At 39.2% G+C, this 21560-nt stretch overlaps 1 long non-coding RNA gene across 1 annotated transcript; it reads right to left on the bottom strand.

Annotated features, from left to right (window-relative positions):
- Nucleotides 1-18100: 18100 nt before the first annotated feature.
- LOC134634334 (uncharacterized) lies at nt 18101-20486 on the bottom strand. The gene is made up of 2 exons (XR_010573810.1): nt 19552-20486; nt 18101-19228 (listed from the first exon to the last, which is right to left on the bottom strand). It is a non-coding gene; the product is annotated as an uncharacterized LOC134634334 (long non-coding RNA).
- Between the last annotated feature and the right edge of the window lie 1074 nt (nt 20487-21560).

The following is a 21560-nucleotide window of genomic DNA, read 5'->3' on the forward strand; positions in this document are numbered from 1 at the left end:
GCATCACTCTGAGACAGGATTTTTCTCATTTTAGAGATGTTGCGCAAATGGAAGAAAGCAGTCCTACATATTTGTTTAATATGTGCGTTGAAGGACATGTCCTGGTCAAAAATGACTCCAAGGTTCCTCACAATGTTACTGGAGGCCGAGGTAATGCCATCCAGAGTAAGAATCTGGTTAGATACCATATTTCAGGAATCAGAAAATATTTCAAGACTTTCAGGTCTGAGTAAAATAACCTCAGTTTTATCTGAATTCAGAAGCAGAAAGTTAGTGGCCATCCAGGTCTTTATGTCTTTAAGACATTCCTGTAGTTGAACTAATTGGTGTCTGTTATCTGGCTTCATGGACAGATAGAGCTGGGTGTCATCCGCATAGCAGTGAAAATGTATGCTATGTCTTCTAATGATACTGCCTAAGGGAAGCATGTATAAAGTAAGCAGAATTGGTCCTAGCACTGAACCCTGTGGAACACCATGATTGACCTTAGTGTGTGAAGAGGACTCTCCATTTACATGCACAAATTGGTGTCTATTAGATAGATATGATTCAAACCACTGCAGCGCAGCACCTGTAAATTAAATTAATTTGTGGCCACATTCAAAAGAACTTCTCCCTGTTGACAACAGACCTTAATCTAGAGGTTTAAGATTACCATTATGATTACCATTTCTTAATCTTCAATTAGCCAGCTGCATAAATTTGGGCACCCCAACAGAAAATTTACGTCAATATTTAGTAGATCCTCCTTTTGCAGAAATAACAGCTTCTAATTGCTTCCTATCGCTTCCAATGACAGTCTGGATTCTGGTTGAAGGTATTTTGGACCATCTCCACAACATCTCCAGTTTAGCCAGTTTTCGTGGTTTTTGAGCATGAGCAGCCCACTTTAAGCCACACCATAGAATTTCAATAATATTCAGGTCTGGGGACTGAGATGGCCATACCAGAACATTGTACTTGTTTCTCTGCATGAATGCCTTACTAGATTTTGAGCAGTTTTTAGGATTGTTGTCTTGTTGAAATATCAGCCCCGGCACAACTTCAACTTTGTCACTGATTCTTGAACATTGTTCTCAAGAATCTGCTGATACTGACTGGAATCATGTGATGTTTGTGTGATGTATGTATGGTTGGGAGAGTAAGATGGCGCTGGCAAGGCTGGCAGCCTTAACCCAATTTCCCTTGGGATGAATAAAGTATTATCAATCAGCCAATCAATCAATCAATCAATCAATCAATCAATCAATTGTATCATACCTATGATAATGAATGCAATTGGTCCTCTTTCAACGTTTGTAAAATCATCTATCAGGAACCTAGGGGTGATTTGTGACTCTGCTCTTACTTTGGATGTTCATGTCACATCTCTCATTCGGTCCTGCTTCTATCATTTAAGAAACATTTCTAAATTAAGCCCTATTGTATCTTGTTCCAAACTGGAGATTATTAGTCATGCATTCATTTCATCATGTTTGGACTACTGCAATTCACTGTTCAGTTGTCTAAGCAAGGGCTCCCTAGAGCGTCTGCAGATTTAAGTTTGAGAACCACTGCCCTAAACCATGATGCTGAACAATCTTTGTTTTCAGGTCATTTGACAGCTGTTTCGAGGCTCCCATGTTTCCACTCTTCAGAAAAGATGCAAACAGGAGAAAAACTTGCAATCGGCCACCTGAAATACCCTTTGTCATGATTGGATTCACCTGTGTATCCAGGTCACGGGTCCATGAGCTCACCAAATAAATTTTGTGTTCCAATAATTAGTGCTAAAGGTTTTCAAATCAATAAAACGACAAGGGTGCCCAAATTTATGCACCTGCAAAATTTAGTTTATGTTTCTGTAAATCCTATAAACTTCATTTCACTTCTCAAATATCATTGTGTTATTTGGCTATATATAGAGAATATAGGGCTATATATACAGCTACACTTTATACACATCTCCCACACAACACCTCACAGTTTTGCATCTTTCTCATCACTTTAATCTTTTATCCAGTTTAATTCATCATCTTTGTGTTTTTTCCTCTAGTTGAACATCTCTGTGTTTCTAGTTTGTAGAGCATCCATTTATTTGTCCTTGTGTTGATAGTTTATGTATTCGTGAAGAACTTTCCAAGTGATTTCTGAATATTTACTTTTACTTCTGCCATCTGTGTTAAACACAGCCTCCTGGTGTCCTGAGATCATGACATCATCATGAGAATATGTTGTTACAGCAAATACTAAATAATCACACACACCATTATACATCTGATTTTAAAGGTTTTTATTGATTTATCTTTCTTCTCAGATTGAAGACAAAATAAAAAAATCTTCAAACATTTATATTTAATAATAATTTACAAAAATAATCAAAATTTCTTAACAAATATTTCTGTAAAAGTTTGAACTAATAAATCAGCAGAAATGGTTCCAGTTGCTGCTTTACTTCAACTTTGCTTCATCATTTCCATCATCATCATTTAGAAATCATTGGAGGACACAGCAGAGTTTCCTGTGGTGGTGAAAGAGAGAAGGTGACATGAAAAGAAAAAGAAGAAGCACCATTAGACAGATATACACAGTGTCTTTTTATTACCTATATTATAATCCTCACACTTTTGCTAGAAAGTCACTTTTGGTTTAACTATGGTTATAATGTAGGTACAACTGATATATTTGTTGCACTGTCTGCTGTCCTCTTGACCAGATTAACTATAAAAAATTCATTTATAATGTCAACAAGATTGTTTTTGAACTGGATAAATAAAGGATATATAAAAGTCACTGCCAAAAACTGATTGCAGCTTCTACCTTGTTACAGGAATGTTGCTGGTGGCTCAAAGTGACTTGATATCAATAATGAGGGATACATTTGACACATGTTTCACGTATTACTGTCACGGCCAGCGGGGGCAGACCGTGTGGAGAGTGTGTGTGGTGGACCCAGGCGCGAACACAGGCGAGGACACGGGAGTGGACTTAAACTGAAAGCGAGCCTTTATTTGGGCTGATGCAGAAGGGGGTAGACAAAACATAACAGGGACAGAGACTGCAACTAACCAAAAACCTAAACTGGAAAAACACTAACCTGACTGAAAGGAATAACTAAGATCACTGTGAACAGAATGCTGTGCAGATGCATGGAAACTGTGAACCAAATGGCGTGACGAAACAGACATGAACATGACCTGCACGGAACCTCATCGTGCGGCTGCATGAAAAACAACATAAACCAAATGGCACCACGAACTGCACAGAATCCTGAAAAACACTTAACTTGACCAGAGGGGAAATACACAGACGATGCGACAACGAACAAAGGAAGACTGAGGACTTAAATACACACATGAGGTGATCAGGGGAAGTGGAGACACATGAGAACACAGCTGACTCGAATGAAACATAATGACAATACAGGGGAGAGTAACACTAACTACAATGAACAAAGACTCTTACAAAATAAAACAGGAAACACGGAGAAATAGAGATAAAACATGACATGAACTTAACATAACCACATAGACGTGAAACATGACATGAACTTAACATAACCACATAGACATGAAACATGGCATGAACTTAACATAACCACATAGACATGAAACATGGCATGAACTTAACCGCACAGACATGAAACATAGACGCAGGAACCAGGGAGACTGAGTACAGGTGGAGATGACAGAAATAACTAAGAAATAAGGTCTGAACAGCAACCTAGAAATTAACTAGATTGAAAATGAATACAAAAAATACATAAAACTCAAACACTGGGTCACACGACCCAGTACCGTGACAATTATAGACCAACAAGTTATTTATAGCAGGTTAAATACGAGCAATCAGTTTTAGGCAAAAAACGGAAATCAGTTCTTGGTAGACGATCATTTTATGGCGCAACATCGGTCATTCTTACGCATGTACTGTATCATATAAAATATATAAACTAAATATCTTTGAAACGTATAGAATCTAATCTTTTGTTTGTTTGTTTTATTACATAGCACTTGTCTGCTCAAGAGTTACAAGTATTATACTAATAATATAGCATCCAACCATCTCCTGCTTGCATATTTCTGAAAACGTCTTAGTGGTGTGGCAGCCACGATTGAGCCAGCCCTGCAAACCCTGACAATGCAGTGGACAGTGGGAGGAAGCATCCTAAAGTTCTCTTTGCAGACTGTGTGATTCTCCACTCGCAGACCAGAAAAGACAAACCGCAGGTCTCAGTTGCAGCACCCCATCCATGTCTGATCTTGCTCGGGCAGATTCAGCAACACTGCCAGAGATTTCCTTTAATCTATTACAGTTGTTCAAGAAACGGTCCAGGAACAGGTCACTCGGGTTGATCCTGTGTGAACAACTGTAAATATTGTTTTTCCATCTTTACATACTGTGTATTTGAAATATTCTTGTTTAATTGTTATTGTTATTTACTTTATTGCTATCAAATAAATATCCATGTAATATTCTTCCAAGTTAGCGTTACATTCATACATGTTAAAAATGCCTGTAAATCAAATTGAGTTCAGTCACAATTTGTTTGAATCAATTTATTAATAACATAAAACGTTTTACCTAATGCAACACATATAACAATGTAACAGATATATTCAAATAAATAAATTTCTCAATACATTACTCATTTGGGAACTAATCTTTCTAGAAGTGAAAAGAGTCTGTCCATCCTCTCCCTGCTCTCCTCTCCTCAGCCTCGTTTAGTACCAGGCCACGGGAGTTAAGGCTCCAGTATGAAATTTATGGTTTTCAGGGTTTTTATCATTAACTCGGTTTCCCTGGGTCTTTTCCCGTGTTGTAGTCGTTACCATAGCGACCAGAGAGCATTAAGCGGCAGAGAGGAGGATGTTACTCTTAATGTTGGCGCATTTTCAGGAGAACGCTGCTAATAAAGTTACACAATTAAACAGTGTATTCACATTTATTATTCTAATTACAAAATACCACAGTTTTTGTCTTGGTCAGATCATTTTATGTGGTTGTATCCGCGATACCTTAAAGGCCGGTCTGTGGCATAAACCGGTCTGTGGTGCAAAAAAGGTTGGGGACCACTGCTGTACAGCATGAGGGTTAATAGGACTGTACTCATATGAATATGATGTGTAAATTGATTTATTCGTCTTGATTCATTCTGAATCATCCAGCAAAGTAAATTTCCAAAAAGTTGATTCTGTTTATCTGGACATAACGTTTTTGTGGGAGAAACGTTGCGCAGCGTGTTTTGGGGTTTAAAAGCCACAGAGACCCGGTGTTTAGAAAAATGCGTCTCAACTGCTCTATACTCCTGACACATATGGGATCACTACAGGTTTTCGCTTGGGCAGCGGTTGTCCTTCTCTCCTGGATCGGCCGGAGCTTTCTTTAGGTGCCTTTCCAGCTTTGAGAAAAGTCCAGCTGGGATAACCACATTTACTCAGGGCCTTCTTGATGTGCTGTTCTTCTGCCTCCCTGGCCGCTGTGTCAGTGGGGATGGTGTTCGCTCTGTGTTGTAGCATCCTAATGACACCCAGTTTGTGCTTCAGTGGATGATGAGAGTCAAACTTTAGATACTGATCCGTATGTGTAGGTTTACGGTACACGTCAGCTTTTAGATGTCCCCCATTACTGATGGAAATCTCACAGTCTAAGAAGGCTAACCTGCCACTTTTCATGTCCTCCCTGCTGAATTTGATGTGTCGGTCCACTGAGTTAATGTGATCCGTGAATTGTGGTACGTCCTGAGATTTGATTTAAATCATAGTTTACCGTTTGGTCTTTGTTCGCCACAACATATCACCAATTCGAATATAATTCGATATATTAAATATTCCTTTATTGTGTGAGAAAATCATACCATGTCATAACTGCTTTAAGTCATACAGAATAGATATCAGAGCCTTAAACAGTCTGTCTCCAAGGTATGGAGGCCTATCTCCCCCCACCACTTCCCCTGCCAGTGGCAGACGCCCTCAGACATCGGTGTGTTGGTGGTTCTTTGTGTCTGGGGATGGGCGTCCAGGTACACACCGGCTCACTCCTTGGTGGCTGCTTATCGGGGCCTGGAACCTGGGGCTCGCTCGGGCCACTTCGGGGGTGGGGTGCCCTCGGCCTCTTGGCCTGGGGCTCGGTCACTCTGGCGCAGCTGGCTGCCGGCGAAGCTCCCGGGCACGTCACTGCAACCCCCCCCCTGGCTTCTGCTCCGCAGCTGCTGAGTGACCCCTCATCTGGGACTCTCCTCGGCTCTTTCTGGGATAGTGGCGCGGCTGCCCCTCTGTTGGTCTTCCTTGGTCTCTTGTGTTTTGAGGGCCTCTGGATGTCTGGAGTTTTGATCTTCTCCATACCTGCTTCATGCCCTGGTGGACGGGGCTGTGGCTCCCCACACCCTCTAACAGATCATTACATGAAGGAACCTTTTAAAAACAAGCGCGTTCATGCTCACAGGTGTACACTTTCTTGGCTGCTACCTCAAAGCACATGGTGCGCTGTCGATCTTGTGTACTGCACAATAACATTTAATATTTAGTATCTACTGTTATCTACTGCTAGCTAGTTTATTGTAATGGTGTTGTATTTATTATGTTGCTCTTTTTTGTTTGTTTTCTCTTCTGTTTTGTTTTTTCTCCATACAGGTGATCCAGGTGTTTTGTTTGTTTTTCTTTCTTTCTTCCCCCCTTTCTCACCATCTCTTCTCCCCTCTATTTTTCTTTCTCTCCCTCTCTTTCTTTCATTCTTTCTCCCTTTCTCCATGTCTGTCCCGTCTGTAACAACCGAAAATAAAATAAAAATAAATACATAATTATAATAAAGGTCAATCAAATGGACCAATATGGCGAGGCCATGATGATCCACTTGGTAAAGTAAATCCGCTTGGCATCTTTCTTGGCCTTAAGACAACAATTCTGATGGCTAAAGATCCAAACGGGACAGGCAGAAAAAAAAGGAAAAAAAAGAGCCTTAAACAGTCTGACTTCTGCTAAATGGGTCAAACTGGGCAGAAAGTATACAAACACATAACATCCTTATAGAAAAAAAACATAACCCTACATCATGTGTCATCAATTTGATTGATGGCCCTAGCCTTGACCTTTTGACCTTACCGGAAGTACTCCGGAAGTGTCTAATCGATTCCATATGTATCACTAATCGCATCCGGTGGGAAAAAAGGAGGGGTGGTTCCTGGGGGGATGGTTCAGGGATAATTCTCATCAGAGAGGGAGGGGTGGTTCCTGGGAGGAGGAAAAGCTCAGGGGAGTGACGCAGCAGATTTCTGATGAGTCAGCGGAGATCAGAGCACATGCTGTATAGAGACAGACAGAATGATCGATACAGTTAGTTTTTCACAGACAAACTCATAATTTGAATTCTGTTTAAATGTTTCAGTATTATGACAATGATCTTGATAACCTTTTTCTCGGTAAAGAGCTATTTCTTTCTTCAATAGCGGCTTTATTTTGCTTTCTTATGTTAATTTTATTAAAGGCTCAATAAAATAAAAACCTTTAAGATTATCTGACTAGTAACGGATTGCATTTATATTCATAGAGCCGGGTGGAGGCATGCTACACCAACGCTTGTAATGAAAAGAAGGACTTTCTATTGCTTGTAGAGAGCCATTTCTTTTTACAATAGCGGATGTATTTTACTTTCTTATATTAACCTACAGGCCGCCCACTCGTCTCCTCGTATGTGTAAAAAAATATCCCTTAGTGAAAAAAGCGCAGCTCACATATTCAGAACTCTATCCCAAATAATTTTATTAAAACACCTCGATGAGGTATTTTGGTTTGGTGCAGCCACTCCTTATCAGACCAAAAGTAAAGAGTTTTTCTTCATCTTTTGAGCTACTTTTACAACGGGTTTTCTCATTAACAGAAAATAGAATCCTTAAAAGAAAACAGTCTTATTTTGCACACACCGCGGGTCAAGAAGGCGTCAACAACCCCTCTAATCAATATTAGTATTTCTTAATGTTTGTAACCTAGCAAAGAATTTCATGCAGGCCTCAACTCCTTGTACGTGTAAAATAACCCTTAGTGAAAAAAAAAAACCACACGCACATATTCAGAACTCAGAACTAAATTCAGAACTAAATAATTTTATTAAAACACCCCGATGAGGTATTTTGGTTTTGTGCAGCCACTCATACCAAAGTAAAGAGTTTTTCTTCATTTTTATAGCTACTTTTACAACGGGTTTTCCTGTTAACAGAAAATAGACAGGAACCCTAAAAGAAAATGGTCTTGTTTTACGCACATCAAGAAGGAGTCAGACGACCGTCGGTTCATCCCGGTCAATGCTTCCTCCGTCGGGTACCATAAACATATGAGAAAAAAAAACAGAGAATTTATTATTTTGTAAGAGTGAGAGAGAGAGAGAGAGAGAGAGAGAGAGAATCGATCAAACTTTTCTACAAAACGTTATACCACTCCGGGTCAGGAGGGGCGATATAGCACGGACCGGTCAGATGACTACGCCGGATGGAAGCGTGGATGGAAGCATAACTGGAAGCGTCCCAGGGACTTTCCCTTTGACATTCATCCTGCTCCATGATCAGCCGTTAAGTGTTTCCTCAATGTTGCTGTAATGTAACAACAAAGTTAGTTTTTTTAAGATCAGACAGGGGCACAATCCCAAAACATTCCTTACACATTCCTGCAGTCACCGAATTAGCATCTGTGAGACAAATAAGCTTCAGGGACTGACTTGTTTTTAGAACCGACCTTTGACACTTGCATGTTGGCTTAATTTTTACCCAAAGAGTGTCACGGTTCTGGGTCAGTTTGACACAGTATTTTGAGTTTTCATGTCTTGGTTTGATTTTGTATTTTTGGTTATCTTCTTGGTCTAGATCAGGGGTGGGCAATCTCAGTCCACGAGGGCCGGTGTCCCTGCAGGTTTTAGATGTGTCCTTGAACCAACACAGCTGATTTAAATGGCTAAATTAGCTCCTCAACATGTCCTGAAGTTCTCCAGAGGCCTGGTAACGAACTAATCATGTGATTCAGGTGTATTGACCCAGGGTGAGATCTGAAACCTGCAGGAACACCAACCCTCGTGGACTGAGATTGCCCACCCCTGGTCTAGATGATGATGATGATGATCTAGGTTCCAGCTTATTCTGGTTTAGGTTTATTTCTGCCTGTGTAAGGTCCGTGTTTCTTAGTCTGTGTCCTTGTGTATTGTTTCCTGTTTTATTTTCCTCCTCTCTATACTTACACTCCTCCCTAACAAATGCCGAGTCATCATCTCCATAATCTGTCTGGATTTATCCCACTTTTTGAGTTTCATTGGAGTGTACTCAAGTGCACAAGATGTAAAACAATGTATTAGTTTTTTAAGCCATTCACCGAGTCCACGTCAAGATGCCATTCATTTAAGAGTCTAATAATTTTTTGAATTTAAATTGTGCTAACTTCAACGCAGTACCATTAAAAATAAAACATATTAGAACTCATTTTTGTTGGACACAAGAACAACTCGAGCATATTTTTCAGAAGCTGAACTAGGGCTTACAAGTTTACCGTGCCCCTGGGGACCAGTGCGAGGTCGTGGGGCAGATCCCAGTGTTCTGGGAATCCATCCTACCTGACAAACCATCCTACCCATTGTTTCTGCGCATGCGCATAACACGAAATTAAGTGGCGAACCGTCCTACCTTTGTGAATATTAGCTAGAAAAATACTCTGACGGGTAAAATTAAGTGCCAAACCATCCTACCTTTGTGAATGTGACCTACAAGCATACTTTAACGGCTAAAATTCAGTGGCAAATTGTCCTACCTTTGTTAATCTGAGCTAGAAGCATACTTTAACAGCTAAAATTCAGTGGTGAACCATCCTACCTTTGTTAATAAGAGCTAGAAACATACTCTGACGGGTGACATTAAGTGCCAAACCATGCTACCTTTGTGAATGTTACCTATAAGCATAATTTAACGGGTAAAATGAAGTGGCAAACCATCCTGGCTTTAAGAATATAAGCTACAAGCATACTCTGATGGGCAACGTTAAGTGGCAAACCGTCATACCTACACTGTTCCAAAAAATAGTAATGTCAAAGTATCTTACTGTATATTTTACAGTTTTGTACTGTCTTTCTAGGATATCATTAAATTTACATAAGTAGACTGTGATCTTACATGTAAAGGTAAAATAATATAACATAACTGTAAATATAGTAAAACACAATTTACTTGTTTTTTAAATATATTTTTTTGTACATATGCATATTTAGATTGTAAAAAATACATCCAGAAATGTATCATAATTTCACGAATATTTGTCTGTTATGTGAGAGAATGATCTGTTAAATTCAAATGTAATACTATGGAAAAAATATATAAAATGATCGAAAATTAATGAGAATAATCAATAATTAAAGGAGTATTTGAATTATAACTTTGCTGAAAATTTCATGTCACCTAGGTCTGATTCAATAATTCAGAGGTAACAAGTGAAAATATAATTAATAGGAATAAAAACTAAAAAAAACATATTGTGGCGTGTTGGGGGAACAGCTAGTTCTCTCCCATCATGCCTTGGGACATGTGATGCCGTTTAGATGTTCTTGTTTTATTGTTTATGGTTATGTTACTTTTAACTGTTATCTTGAATGTTGTGTTTACGCCGTGGTGCAGAGTCACTGACAGTTGTTGTTTTGTAGAGGGAGTGCTGTACCATGAGTGACTTCTGTTGTGCTGTTGTTGAAGCTTGAGGCACATTGTAGTACCGGCAAGTGTTTTAATAATTAGCTCTTCCTGCCAGCTTGGGGGTTGACTAACAAGTTCCATCTCTCTCTGAGAGTTAATTTGTTAAGATTTCTTTGCATGCTGCAATGTAAAACATTGCATGGCCACGCTGTGCTAATTATAAATTTTGAAAAGGAAATGTAGAGTTAGGAATTGCAATTAATATAAATCTCAAAGTATTCACAACATTCTTGAACAGAAATAGGCCTCTGCACCTGGGGTGAGGGTGTGGCCATGAAAACAATGTGATATGCCATTGGATGTTGGGACACATAATAACATGACGCTAAACATCGGCCAATGAATGTGAACTAACAACAACAAGGTCGCGGGTATGGCTGCGACCGTAGGAAAAAACCCTAATATGAAGGTATTTTACTGTGCATTTTACAGTAATGTTCTGTTCTTCTAGAATATCATTAAAGTTACGTAAATAGACTTTGACTTCACATTTCAAATGTAAATTAACGTTAAATCACTGTAATGTAATACAACATAGTTTTCATGATTATTAAATGTATCTGTCTGTACATATGCATATTTAGACTGTTAAAATACATTCACAAATGTATCATGGTTTCACAAATATCTGTCCGTTATTTGAAAGATTGAACTGTTGAATTCAAATGTAATGCTATGGAAAAGTATATAACATGATCCCTATAAGCTTGTGTTACATCACATAAGTATTATTATCATTGCTAGTTAGGGCGATCGTGGCTCAAGAGTTGGCAGTTCGCCTTATGATCAGAAGGTTGCCGGTTCGAGCCCCGGCTCGGACACTCTCCGTCGTTGCGTCCGTGGTCAAGACTCTTCACCTACTGGCGATGACCAGAGGGGCCGATGGTGCGATACGGAAGCCTCTCCTCTGTCAATCTGTCCCAGGGCATGCAATCCATTATTATTTAAACCAACTGTTAATTGTATATTTCTGTACATTTACGTATTATGATTCATATTGCCACATTTAGTGACCTTGTTTATAGATAATTTCATTGTTTGATCACGTTAAAATGTTCCTAATTTAATGTCTAAAAGCACTTGGAAAAGGCAGAATCCCATGTAAAATTAGCGCAACAAACTCTATTTTCATTACTGAAAATGACCTTATTTTTATGGGACAGTCATTTTCTGTTATTTTGCGGTCCTATTTTGGCGCCCCAGCTGACGGAATATTACTGTTTTTTTAAGATGGTTTTTTTTTCCTATTTATAGGTGATTTCATTGTTTAATGACATTAACATGTTCCTAATTTAATGTTTAGCGGCACTTGATATGTCAAATTAGCGCAACTAATTGTATTTTCATTACTGGAAATAACCGTATTTTTATGCGGGAGTTATTTTCTGTAATTATACGGTCGTATTTTGGCGCCCCAGCTGCCGGAATATCACCGTTTTTTCAAGATGCTTTTTCTAACAGTGTACTTTAATTTGTGCTGGAATTACTCTGTGCCAGCAGAAATGTGCAGAAACTACCTACGGTAGGACGTTTTGCCAAAGTAGGATGGTTTGTCAGAACACCGGCATGGAGGGTCCAGACACTCCCACGGTGCAGACTTTGCTATCCCCACAGAGCGTTTCTGGTGTGGCTTATGGAAAAGAGACAATACAGCGTGTTTCTCTGCTCCCGGTAAGCATGTCTGTTGTAGCCTGCGCTTTATAAATGTCTCTTTGATTATTCAAACAGTGTTTAAAATGTGACTCGTTTGTTATCCAAAAACATTTTATCTATGTTACTGATTTAAAATATATGTATATATTTCAAGTTTCTTAGCTCGAACAGACTCTTGAGCATATTCATATAGCAAATCCACATAACCAGTCTGCACCCTAATGTACATCTTTTAAGTGTATGTTAATCAGTACATGAAGCGTAGCTCTGAAAAGAGTCCATCATTTGTGAATTTACTGATTTGTTTTTAACTGCAGTTTTCACAAACTGTGGATGATGAAATCCTCTTTATTTTAGAAAATGTCTTCAAACTATCGATATTCCTGCTTACTGAGTTCCCAAGCTACTTTTTTACTATGTGAATAAACTATTCGAACTAGAAAGGATTTAAAGACACATCTTAATTGAAGAAAAGGCGAAAAATTTGTAATGAAATTTATGTGACTGTTCATCTAAAATCCAGCAGAGAGTGAAAATCCAAGAGCTGCTGCAATCCTCTGCATTAATGATCTCTCTGTTTCTCTCTTTCTGTGTGTGTGTGTGTGTGTGTGTGTGTGTGTGTGTGTGTGTGTGTGTGTTACGGGTTCGTACTATCCTGGTGGGGACCAAAATCTGACTTTTACTATCCTGGTGGGGACTTTCTGCACCGTGGGGACCAAAATCCAGGTCCCCTCGGGGTTGAAAGCAATTTTCACACTCAAAATGCGGTTTTACTGTCAGGGTTACAATTAGGTTATGGTTAGGTTTAGGGTAAGGGTTAGGGTTAGGCATTCATTTTTAATGGTTAGGGTTAGGGTAAGGGGCTAGGGAAAGCATTATGTCAATGGGATGTCCCCACGAGGATAGCAAACCAGACATGTGTGTGTGTGTGTGTGTGTGTGTGTGTGTGTGTGTGTGTGTGTGTGTGTGCTCACAGAGGGGAGGTCACGACAGGAGTTCCCTGAGTTGACACGTATGAACCATAAAGTCAGTTTGGACTGAGGAGCAGTTGGTAAACACAGAAGTACATCCAATCTTGACAAAAATTTCTTGTTTATCTACTTCATGCACATTGCATGCACAAGAATCCAAATCTCTGTTTCACAACGATTTCATTAAAGACTTATTATTTTATGGGGGCAATATCACAAATTACCGCAGATCATTAATAGGGAACAAAAAATAAGGATCACATCGGCAATGTTGCTGTTAGACAGAAGTCTTGACACGTGCTTATAACTTAAAACACAAAAAACTCAGTTACAGCTGGTAAGATTTATGATATAAACCAGACTTTCACAGTCTGCATCTTTACAGGGTCGTTTTCTGCTTTTGTTCACTCCTAGTGTGATTAAAAATCAACAACCACAAACACAGAGCCCACTAACCATTAGCTGCTTTCCCCCCTAAACAGTCAGTTGACTGAGAGAAATGCAATCCATTATTGTGAACGCTGAAGGAGATGTGCTCCATAGTCAAACTTATATTTCCTTAACTTACATCCAATGTTCTGTTTAATTACGGCATCCCTTTATGGTTTGATGGAAAATTGGTTAAACCATTGCTCAACTTATGTCTGAATGACGGCAGATAATTCTGATGAAACTGACCCCGTAAACACTTTGCAGCTGAGTCGAGGGCTCGTGGAAATAAGGTCAGGAGGTGTCCGGCGTGAGTGCGCGTGCAGTCTGTCCATTTGGGACGTCTGACAGACACATTAGTGCAACTCAGAGTGTGAGCAGCAACTCCTGTTTACTAAACATAAGAAAAGTCATTTGTAGTGCTTCTTTTTTTTTTAAAACCGAGATTCCAGGGCTCATGCTTATATGGTTTTCTTTTATTCAAAAACAGGTTAGTTTAGCGATCGTGTAACTGTGTCCTTGACCTTTTTACCGGCTTGAGGAGTTGGTTCCCTGGTGCAGATATTTGGGATGGTTCAAATGCCGAGTCTCCAAATGCAAACAAAAGGATTTTTTCCACGTTATTTCTTAAATGTGTATAAATGGGATCGGATGATGTCCGATAAAAGTAATAAACAATAAATGTAAATCTGTTTTTTTAACTTTGCAGACTCATTTACCCACTCCAGTGACAGCGATAAAAAAAGATCATGGCTTTAAAGAGATTATGAACAAAATGCATTACATTTTGTTTTTTGCTACATTAACAACTTTTCCAACTCTGATTCTCTGCAGGACCAACACGGACATCAGTTTAGACTGAAATCCAGTTCCGACGGCACACGCAACATGTTCAAGCTTGCACGGAGGCATCTTTCTTTCAGCTTAACGAGTGAACCGTCAGCTCGTTCAAACACACGCTAAAGTCCGTTTGGCTCGACACCACCGAACAGAGGCAGCAATATAACATAGCTAACATTAACAGTGCAGTGAATCCTGCTTGTGCCGTGATATTCAGGACTGCAAACCGAGCAGCATCACGGACTTTCAGCTTGTTGTGTTTGTGGATATATGACTGACTTTAATTATCCATAAAATCATCACATTCTCTGTGAGATTAAGGTCGACTATTGAACGGCGAATATCTTAAAGTAAAGGCTTTAAAACCAAGTTAGTACAAACATCACTAATGTCACATAACTTTGCCGACATGTGGCCAACAGTAATGTTTTAATGTTCTTCATTATTAAACATTTGCACATAAATAAGTGACATAATATTCAGTAAGGCAAGGCAAGTTTATTTATATAGCACAATTCAACAACAAGGTCATTCAAAGTGCTTTACAGAGACATTAAAAAACAAATAAAAAGCATGATTTAAAATTGATTAAAAAAAGTGTGGATTTGGTGCTTTATTCAAATGCAGCTGAGAACAGGTGAGTCTTCAACCTGGATTTGAATAAACTGAGTGTTTCAGCTGATCTGAGGCTTTCTGGGAGTTTGTTCCAGATATATGGAGCATAAAAGCTGAATGCAGCTTCTCCGTGTCTGGTTCTGACTCTGGGAACTGATAAAAAAAATGGATCCAGGTGACCTGAGGGATCTGGAAGGTTCATACTGGGTCAGGAGGTCACTGATGTATTTTGGACTTAAACCATTCAGAGCTTTAGAGACCAACATCAGAACTTTAAAGTCTATCCTCTGACGGACAGGCAGCCAGACTAAAGACCTCAGAGCTGGACTGATGTGGTCCACTTTTTTGGTCTTAGTGAGGACTCGAGCAGCAGAGTTCTGAATGAGCTGTAGTTGTCTGACTGATTTTTTAGGTAGACCTGTAAAGATGCTGTTACAGTAATCAAGCCTACTAAAAATGAATGCATGGACTAGTTTTTCCAGGTCCTGTTGAGACATCATATCAGTACTTACTTTTAAACGTTTACTCTTTGGCCGCTCCGCTTCCACCGTTTTTTTCGACAAAATTATCCACCGCCGCGCAATGCAATCTGGGATATGTTGGGCCACGAAGTCTACACTGACACATCCTTAAAATTCAGGGAAATGAAGGACGCATTTGAGGGCCGCATTTCGAGCAGCCTTCGAATTGGGACAGCCTTCGTCGCGATGCTGTGACGTAATCGGCCTTAAAATGCGGCCTTTAAGGCTGCAGACCCTGACTTGGGATACAGCCCAGGAGTGACATGTTTAGACACATGTTCTCCTTAAGTTGCTGGCTGTCTGAGTGGTGTCCAAGAAACGATGTGGGCTTCATAGATAATTGGCAAACCTTCTGGAGGAAACCTGGTCTTGTTAGGAGAGACGACATCCATCCCACTTTGGATGGAGCAGCTCTCATTTCTCGAAATATGGACAAATTTATTAAACCCCCTAAAATATGACTATCCAGAGTTGGGACCAGGAAGCAGAGTTGCAGTCTTACACGCCTCTCTGCAGCTTCTCTCCTCCTGAAACGACAGCCTCAACACAGCATTTAATCTGTTATTAGACTATTAAATATTTCACTTTAATGTTGTAACTATGCGGTCACTTCTGTCTTTAAACAAAATAATATTTTCCAGTTACAGAAATCATGAAATCCAAACTAAAGTGTTACTGATGCTATATGCATTTTATATAAATAATCGATGATGGTACTGACATGAAGGAAGAGAAAGTTACAGGTTGCATCCTTTGAGTTTGTCTCTGTGCCTTTGGGCGATTTTCAGAAGGACAGATGTTTCTGTTCAATTCTTAAATCCATTTTTTCAAACACAAACACTATTTTAAAGCTTCTAAAGAGTAAAATATTAATGATAATTAAAATAACAGTAATAAAAACAAAAGCTCTCAGATCCATCAAACCAAGCAGCAGAAAGAACAAGTGAAGATAAAACTTTAACCTTGTAGACTTCATTATGTTCCAGCTGCTGTACAGACGCTGTGACCTCGAACTTAAGCAGGTCGTAAAGTATGTGCAGCTCAATAACTTCATAATTAGACCCTGTGGTATTTAGGCAGCAGAACAACTAAGAATAACAACTACAAATAATGTTTTTAGGTTTCTGTTGTACTGCAAGAGCAAATATTACGTCTCATTTACACCCGAGCACGAAGAGCCTTCAAAATGTATCAAATTGAATCATCTTTGTTTAGATGCAAGAAGAATCATATAGAAATGAAAAAGTATAAATATAAATCCAGAGCAAAGATATCCTCTAAATCAGCGTAGCACATGTGCAGCTGCTGGGATTCACTTAAGCATTCGGCTCGTTGCTGTTGCAGATTTTTCTCTCGCTGTTCTGGCACACAGCGCTGCAAGCACAAAAACAAATATCCCCAAAGGTGTGAAAGGGAGCTAATTAGTAAGAGTATTGTTACTCTCCCCAGGAGTAGTCCAGCAGTAGAAATCAGTCCAATAACAAGGTGTGTAACATCTAGCAGGGTGACAGAAAAACCCAGGGTAACTTCTAAGGACCTCGACGTCTCTCTCACATTGCGTTTTTTAAACATGTTTCCATTTGTCACTTCAGTCTTTACTCTGAAATACAGGAAGAGAAATCATGGCTGAAACAATTTCTCATGAAACCAGGGCTGTGGTCCAACAGTCAGCTTTGGTGAGGAAGGTTCCTAACTGAGAGAAGTGACCCAGAAGTATCTGTGTAGCAGCCACAATGAATCAAGATCATGAGCTTTATTAACTGATCAAAGTCTATTCTTTAATCTTCTGTATTATTCAGTTTGCATTGGTAATGCCCATTATTGTAATGCTTTTTTAAGATGAGCAAAACTTTATTTTACTTTGGGTTAGCTGGGATAAGTGATGGATGGAGGGAATTTTACTTCAGTCACAGAAATCCTAAACAGGAAGGAGGATCAGAGTTACAGTGGATCACTATCCAGCAGGGAAACAAGATTTATTTCAATTTCTTGGCCATGAGTGAGATTTACTAAGTGGGCAAATTAGGGTGATGGTACCGTTCCAGAGTGATCTATTAATAGTGCACCAATTTACATTCAGAGATGCATGCAGCCAGTTCAACCAGGAGACTCAGTGACGTTTTGGTATAAGGGATAAATCTTCTGACCAAACCTGCTGGGACTGTGTGAGGTCCTGAGGCTAAGAGTAAGGATTTATCCACAGTAGAGCTGCGTTCTTACAAACCATCCCACTGTGTAAACCTGACATCTGTGGAACAGCTGAGCTGTATGATGTGTACAAGGACACAAAACATTATTTACCATCAGATCCCGAGCCCTCCATGTGTTAATCAAGAAACTGCTGCTGTGCTACATCCATAAATAATGAATAGATTAGGAGCTAAAGCTAAAAGGACAGTTTATTTGTACCATCTTCATGTGAACACATTCAAGAACATCACAGATGAAAGAAACATTAAAAACTTCCACACTACATAAAGCAAGAAAAATAGTTTTTCTTTCAGGTGGTTTCAGAAAAACAAAAACATCAAACAGCTCCAAGACTCTCTTTGAAAGAACTAAAAACCTTTATTCTCATGGTCCAATCATGAGTGAACTCCCCGATGAAGCCTTGTGTGCTAAAACATGTCAGAGTTTTAAAGGTTAAACATGAGTTTCCAAAACGTTTTGCTGGAGAACAATGAACTATTTGACTGAGTTTCAATTATTTACAGACGAGCAAAACCAGGACAGAGAAAAAAGGACAAAACTGACTCAGTAAAACGGCAGAAAATAAGATCCCATGTATTATGTAGAAGTTCAGCCCAGCAACCAGTTCAGTTCAACTCAAGTTTAAATGATTCTATCTGAACTCTGTGGAGCCTGATCTCAAGCTTTTTGAGTCTGACACTGAAACCAGAGGATCTTTCTGTCTCTTCAGATTCACTGTGATCCAGTGATGGGAGTGATTTCAGCCCTGAGTGATCACGCTGATGTTTGCACAGAGCAGACAATGAGGTGAATGTTTGGGCACATTGGTAACAGTGAAACAGTTTATTAGTAACATGGGATCGTTTGTGTTCGGAGTATGATCTGAGATTCCTGAAGCTCTTGTCACACTGGTCACAGCTGTAGTTTCCTTCCATGTGTGCACGTTCATGATTGTTACGATTACTTGAACATGAGAAGCTTTTGTCACAGGGTCTGCACTTGTATGGTTTCTCTCCTGTGTGGACTCGTTTGTGTGATTTAAGCTGACTTGCAGTGGTGAAGGATGACCCACACTGATCACAGAGGTGCTTTTTAACCCCACTGTGAATCAGTTCGTGTTGTTTTAAGTCACTTGATGTGGTGAAGCTTCTCCCACATTCTTTGCAGTATTTCAGTTTGTCTCCAGTGTGTCTACGTTGATGTCTTTTTAGGTTCTTTTGCCGACTGAAGGTTTTTCCACAGAGGTCACAACGAAAGTCTTTCCCACCACCACAGTGATGACAGGGTTGAGAACTGGATCCATCTGTGTCTCTCTGCTTCTAAACAAAGACACAAAGACAGTGTAAGTCAGTCCTTCAACATTTTTATCCTGAACATCGCCTGAAATAAAGAATCTCTGCAGACGTCCAATTACATTTTACTGTTTCAGTTAACACACTCAGTTTACTGGGCTGCAATAACTACAATACTACCACCATAATACTACAGTAATACTAAAATCATAACTGACATGAAAATCTGAATAATCACTCAGAGCTGCTTTTCCATGCAGTAGAATTGCTAACATGCTAACACAGTTTAATGAGCAGAGTTGTTCCAAACAGTCAGGCTAAAATAACAAGATAACAATATAAATACATACCTCACAGTAACTGCACTTGTAGAGTCTCTTTCTGGTGTGGATCTGTTGGTGTTGTCTCAGGTGACGTGGAGATTTAAAAGTCTTCTCACACAGGTCACATTTATAAGGTCTCTCCTCAGTGTGGGTAAACATGTGTTGTTGTAAGTTTGCGTCTGTAGCTAAGTATTTGCCACACTGTTCACAGCAGTACACATCATGTCTGGTGTGAATGCATAGGTGTCTATTTCGGGTTCCTCTCTGGCTGAAAGTTTTTCCACAGATGTCACAGCTGTATGCCTTAATTCCAGAGTGGGTAACTAGATGACTCTGTAAGTTGCTACTTTGAGTAAAAGCTCTGCCACACTGATCACAGCTGTACGCTTTAACTCCACTGTGGATGAGTTGGTGTGTTTTTAGGGAACGCTTCAAGGAAAAAGACTTTCCACACAAGTCACAGCTGAACGGTCTCTCTCCAGTGTGGATGAACTGATGAAGTTTTAGTTCAGTCTTCCCATTAAAATCCTTCCCACACTGATCACAGCTGTACGCTTTAACTCCACTGTGGATGAGTTGGTGTCTTTTTAGGGAACGCTTCAAGGAAAAAGACTTTCCACACAAGTCACAGCTGAACGGTCTCTCTCCAGTGTGGATGACCTGATGACGTTTTAGTGAAGCCTTCCCAGTAAAATCCTTCCCACACTCGTCACAGGTGTATGTTTTCTCTCTCTTTCTTCTGTGAGGTTTGTCGGCCTCCTGAGAGCGCTGACTTCTCGCTCCATGTTGGTCCTGCAGTGACAGAGATACAAACAGAGGCAGTGAGTGAAATGCAGTCGTGGAACAAACTGAACCTTCAAACTCCCTCCATTAACACTAGTTTTAAACCTGAAGGTGGAGTGTGGCACCAAACACCTTAAAGGTCTCTTATCCCCACCTGCTGGTAGTTCTAACACATTACATCCAACCTGCTGTTAAAAATAATTCATGACTGTTCAAACACTAAAATCATGCCCATCCCTCCTGATTGTACACACACACACACACACACACACACACACACACTTTTATATTATTTTATAATTCATATTATTTTGTTGTTTCCTATTACATATTTCTATAATTTGTATAGATTTATACATAACTATTCAGTGATAATAAATCCTATGTCTGTTTATTTGTTTATTCAAAAGGAACCCCATTAGCTTCCACAACAGATGTTGCTCGGCTCCCGTCAAATACAATCACATAAATTATTATACAATAAAGTGGATTAAAGATATCCACATAATTTGTCTCTTACATCCACAGTGAGGTTTCACAATTGTTAAAATATAAGCAATCAATAATAATAATATAAATTTAAAAAACAAATAATCTCTTACAATATTTACAACAACTAAAAACTCTGTAAATCGGCTTTTAAGTTTTCATTGAAGTTTTGAATAGTTGCTAATTCTCTAATTTTATAAGGCAATTTATTCCACTTAAAAGTTGCTCTAAATATAACAGTTTTACAAAAAGTTACTTTTAACTCGAGGATTTACTAAATTGCAGTTTATTGAAAACTGTGTAATATGATTATGTATTTCATCTGGATACTGCAGCTGAGCAGAAAAAATGTGGTGTGTTTAACAGAATTGCTTTCTTTATAACTACAAGTAAGCCATAGAATATTTTAGCCTGTACAGGAAGCCAAGAAAGTTGATTATGCATTTTATCAATATTAGTATAGTATGAACATCTTAACACTAATCTGGACGCCTTATTCTGGACTAACTGAAGTCTGTTAAGATCTTTCTTATTAGCTGCTGACCAAATGATTGAACAATACTGCAGATGAGACATTACTAGTGCATTAATGACATCTTTCATAATTGAAGAAGTGATACACAAAGAGCATTTCATAGCCATAGCTATGCCTTGTCCCATTTTCTTAATAACAGAGTCGATGTGCTGAGACCATGAAAGGTGGTGATTTATGGTAACTACTTATGAGCACCTGCAATCGTTCTGGTGCTGTGACATAAAAACAA

Source organism: Pelmatolapia mariae, linkage group LG9 (genome assembly GCF_036321145.2).
Source record: "Pelmatolapia mariae isolate MD_Pm_ZW linkage group LG9, Pm_UMD_F_2, whole genome shotgun sequence".
NCBI lineage: Eukaryota > Metazoa > Chordata > Actinopteri > Cichliformes > Cichlidae > Pelmatolapia > Pelmatolapia mariae.